We start from the raw sequence: 5,878 nt of genomic DNA on the forward strand, positions 1-5,878 counted from the left end.
TTGAAGACTCTAATTAAATTTGGTATTATATGCTCTTTATTTATTTAAATGAAAAATCTTCTAAATATCTTATTAACTTTGGTACGATTCTGATTTGTGGATCGATTTTTTTAATCCTTTCCATTCATTTAATTATTCAAGATATATGCTTCCTGCCTAATTTACTTTGATACATCCATATATTAAGAGGGTATGCGTTTTACCTTATTAACCCTACATAATATCACATATCATACCGAGCACAAAAAAAATCTTTCTTCAACCAGTGTGTCGACGTTCTGCTTCGGCTTCCATCATCCATCATCTATCACCCTTCTAAACTTAAGCGAAAGCCATAAAAGTAATTTTAATGCGTGAGGATCAACAACAAGATAAAGAAGTTTTTTATTGTTACACTTCAACTTGCATTAACAAAGACATATATGTTGTTCCAAGGTTTTTAATAGTTCTTTTATACATAATATTATAAGCTTCGGTTAAATTTTATAATTTTATACTGTTACACCACTGTTTGACATCAAAAATCTAATTTTCTATACTGCTTTTATTCCCCCCATAATCGTATTGAGTGTTTGATATATACTATCCTTCATTCATGGTCAGTTATATGTAGCTGTTTCTCACGTGACAAGTAAAAAAAGGCTTAAAGGTACTCATTCGTCCAACTAATAAAACAAAAAAAGTTGTCTACAAATAGGTCTTTCAACAATTATAGATAATCAGATATTTCGTTTATATTTTTACACATTATAATAGTCAATAACACGAAGTCTCTATGTTATTTTATCTTATTTTTTCTATGTGTTCCCCTACGTTTAACGCGGGTCATGATCTAGTTTGATTTATCAATTCTAATGCATATTTCTATTTCCCTAATAATGTACTTGTTTCACTTTAAGAAAATATTAATTTCATATTCTATATAGAAAATGATTTTCGTATATAACATACGTATTATATATATATATATATATATATATATATATATATATATATATATATAAAGAGAGAGAGAGAGAGAGAGAGAGAGCTAGATTCAAATGTGGATTGACATCTATTGTGTGGACGTGTGGATAATGTTATTCTGTGAGAATTACAAAGAAAATATGTTGTTTGATAATATGAATACGTTCAATCTTATATAATTATTTTAATTATTAAGCATTTTCAATAATTAAATTGTCTATAAGGTTATTATACACTTTTTTTTAATTACTCATTCTGTCATAATATTATCAGGGATGTTTATTGAGTCGTATTCTGTAAGAATTAAAATAAATAAAAAACAATGAATGAGAACAAAAATGAATTAGAATTGGTGAGAATCCATTAAAATAACAATAGTTATGTGAGATTGAACGTATTCACATTACTAAACAACATATTCTCTTAAAAATTTTCATAAAATAACATTATTCTCACGTTCACACAATAGTTGTTCATCCACATTATAACCTAGCCCTATATATATATATATATATATATATATATATATATATATATATATATATATATTCCTAGATATTGTATATTAAATTTGAATATTCTTATTGCAATGAATCAATTGAGTTAAAAAATAGGATTTTAGATAAAATGTATATGTTGGGTCCTTGGAGTACACATCAAGAATTTGTCCATTCATGGTTTATTGCAATTTGCATGTTGCATAATATTTCATATTTTGAATGAATTCTTGACATCGTGTTTTTAACAATTATATACAATGTAACCAATTTTCTCTTTTACAGTTATACAGAATTTTTAAAATATGTTTTTCAATACAAGAAAAAACTAAATATAAAATGCTACAATGGAATATATATATTTTTTTCAAAATAAAAATGTCTTACTAAGAAATATAAATAAAAGTACAATGCCAAAATGAAAATACATTGCTATTTCTTATGTTAGCCTTATGTTTATCAAGACTTTTAGTCCAGCCTTGAATATAATATAGTGATTCTTTCATCAATAGAAAAACATTTGATATCAACGTGATCAACCTTGCTAATGTCTAGGTGAAAATATACATATTCTTTATATTCTTTGTGTTTCTAATATTAGTCTCAGATTAGACAAAACTGCAAATATGGTCCCTATGGTATGTATTTTTTTGAGGTTTAGTCCAAACCTCGACTGGCTATGTGGTCCTTTTGAGCTAGTTTTGTTGCAGATTTGGTCCCTCAGTAAACCGAAATGACTAATAATACCCTTGAGGTATTTATTTTTCCTTTTTCTTTCATTTTTTTACAAATCTAATAGTTATTTATTTATTTTAATAATTATTTTACTTATTAAAAAAAGAGGGGCCCATCATCTTCCTCCCCCATCCTTCATCTATAACTGAAACTCCAAACACACACATACACTTGAAAAATTAAAAACACACACCGAAACTTCAAACAAGAATTTTGATTTTGTTACCTAGAAAGTTAGGCTTTCAATTTGCAACAAAAAAACTATAATCCGACCAGTATGATCTTTTTAAACTCCCAATCTTCTTGCAGATTAAATGAAGTGATTTCTCCAATTTGTTGATGTTTAAGCAATTCCATCCGAATCGCCGGAAATCTTATCAGTAATCCTCGAATTTCCGATGCGAAGGGTTTCTAAATATGCAAACCAGATCTTCAGCTCCATCGTCGTTGCTGCTACCACCACCAGAGAAGATGAACCTTGAGCTTGTCACCACTACTAGATCTACAAACGAGATCCTTAGATCTGCAAATGAGATCCTTAGATCTGAAAACGAGATCCTCAGATCTGAAAATCATCATCACCTTGAACTCGTCACCGCTACAAGAGCAAGCATATACACTCAATCATGATCTATGACATACAATTTCAAATTAACCAACAAGACCACCTGAAGGAGGCCAATGCAAACAAATTTATACAAACATTTAGCAACCAACATAAATAAGTATTTAAACACAAGACCATCAAATGTACATCAAGTTGAACTATCAAGACTTTTATAAGCTCACGAAAAAAAACACTATGACACTCTTAATATACACACCATTGAAATAAAAGACACCCTAAAGATAGCCACTAAACATAAAATTAAAGTGGGAAAGATTGACACAACTAGAAAAATTATGAACTCTCTTAGACATTTCAACAAACACATGTAAGACATCATTAAACATAAGTTGATAACCCTTTTATCATTTATCTTAAAGAGAGCACAATATAGATCCTAATTTTCTATCATTAGTTTAACCAACAAATTAATGTATTTCGATTAAATAACATCAGTTTTAAATTGAAAAAATCAAAATTTTAACCTAAAAATTGTAAACAGGGTAGAGATCAAATTCCTTTACTAAATCAGTTTTTCAAATAAAAATCGTATTGAATCGTATCAATTAACTCTCAAAATCAACACGATTTTAGAAAACAATACGTTCTTTTTTCATAAGTGAAGGAGTAATTTCAAGAAAAATGATTCTGTAAAAAATCCTTATTTGTCTTTCTAAATTAGGTTTTCAGTCAGAAATAGCATTGATTTATATGGATTATCCAGATTGAATCAACATAATTTCAGAAAAAACATAAAAAAATCATTTTTTTTAGTTTGTGAATTGAATGAGCAAATTGAAAATTTTAGTTTGAACAAAGCTTTTTTCTTTTGTAGTAAATTCAGCTAATTTTTGTAACCAACCTAAGTAAAATTGTTTTAATTTAACGAAACTAACCTGGTCGACCAAGAACTTGAAGATTATAGGTTGAATAGAAGGAAGATACAATGCATGATCTGATTTTATTTTTGATATGGCGATATCTATTTTAAACCTGATGAAGGAGACAAAATTACCAAGCTTTGTGTTCAACTTGGCCCAACCATAATTATATTTCTTTAGACAAAATTACCCTTAATGAGGTTGACTAGTTAAGATTAGTCCTCGCGGTTCCTACCAAGCTTTGGGTTCCTACTAGATTGCACCCTATATATATATATATATATATATATATATATATATATATATATGTGGAATAGGGAATATACATTACAGCCCCACCTAAGCTTAGGTACTAAACCTCTAAAATATGTCGTTTTAACATGCTAAATATATCCGGTTTGGTTTCACTTGGTAAATATATCATTCTCCATAACATTTCTTTCTTTCATCATCGTTTTATCATCTCCGTTTTCTTTCCTCAATTATCGTTTATTACTTCATCCAAGTGAACATTACTAAACCCTAAACCTAAACCTAAACCCTAAATTTAAACCCTAAACACTAAAGCTAAACCCTAAACCCTAAATCTAAACACTAAACCCTAAACCCTTAACCCTAAACCCTAAACTCTAAACCCTAAACATAAACCTAAACCCTAAACCCTAAACTCTAAACCCTATTGTGTCGATCTTGAATTTACATCTTGAAGTATTAATCGTGAATCCGTTAACCGTAATCTTTATATAACACTTAAAAGAACAATCAACACAATACTTAATTAACCATGTTTTTTCTTATATAAATACGATTTTTCTGCATGAAAACGCAAAGTATGAAAAAAAAATAGTTAGGGTAAAAGCTTAAAATAATTAAAAACTTAAGAGAAAAACGTAAAAAAAAAAAACTATAAACTTAATTTTTACCTATTTCCCTTAAGTTTATAATTTTTTACGCTTATACCCTAACTATTTTTTTTTCAAATTATACGTATTAATGCAAAAAAATCGTATTTATATACGAGAAATATGCTTAATTAAATATTGTATTTATGTTCTTTTTAAATGTTATATATATATATATATATATATATATATATATATATATATATATATGGGTTGTTTTTTGTTGCTTAAACTGTTTAAAATGTTAAAAAAAACAAATTAATATGTTTTTAGAACTATAAATACGTATTTTTATGTGTTTAAGACTATATATATATATATATATATATATATATATATATATATATATATTGTTGTAAATAATTGGATGACAACATTTTTCCCCCTAATGTCAAATGTGTAAGAGTTATTTTCAACTCTTATAACAAATATGTCAAATATGTGTAAGAACTCATTGATTATGTATAGTGGTTTAATTAGTATAAATACCACCCTTGTATATGTGGGAGATACACCAATTTAAATACTTTATATAAGTTATCAAATTCTCTCCAAATCCCCTTTCTTCTTTCTTAAGGTCATTAGTTTAGTTTTATTAATCTTGCTTTAATTACGTCAAGTCTTATAACACGTTATCAGCACGAAAGCTCTAATCAAGGTTATTTAGAAGTGGAAATCACATTTATCTTAATCAATGTATGTATTACTTAGTAAAACATTATTAATTATAAAACCTCCATCATATTAAAACAATAATAATACTTAAGAATTAATAAAACTTCTACATTATAGACATTATGGACTACTAACGATTTTTATTTCTTATACTAACATTTATTTATGTATTCTAATTTTTATGCATACTAACATTTACATTATGCAACTAACTTTTATTTATGCATACTAACGTTTAAATTATGCAACTAACTTTTATCTATATATACTAGCATTTATTTATACATGTCAATGTTTATTCATATTTTAGATACTCTTCATAATTTTATTTAAACATTTACGAATATTTATTTACATTTTCTAATTAGTAAAATTATACCAAGTAAAGTTATGTATCAATTATAAATTTTATTAAAGGATTTATAAATATACATAATGGATATATATACAACGCTTATAAACAGCAAAAATAACGGCTATATTGTTTACTATAAATAAACATCTTTACCCTGCTTATTTTACCCACAACAAATATTTCTTTCTTTTATCGAACAAATCAATTTCAAGAAATCAAGCTTCAAAATGATTCATCCGTTTGTGATAATCATGACTATA

The sequence above is a fragment of the Lactuca serriola genome, chromosome 2, assembly GCF_051521515.1.
Source record: "Lactuca serriola cultivar US96UC23 chromosome 2, Lser_US96UC23_V15, whole genome shotgun sequence".
Taxonomy (NCBI): domain Eukaryota; kingdom Viridiplantae; phylum Streptophyta; class Magnoliopsida; order Asterales; family Asteraceae; genus Lactuca; species Lactuca serriola.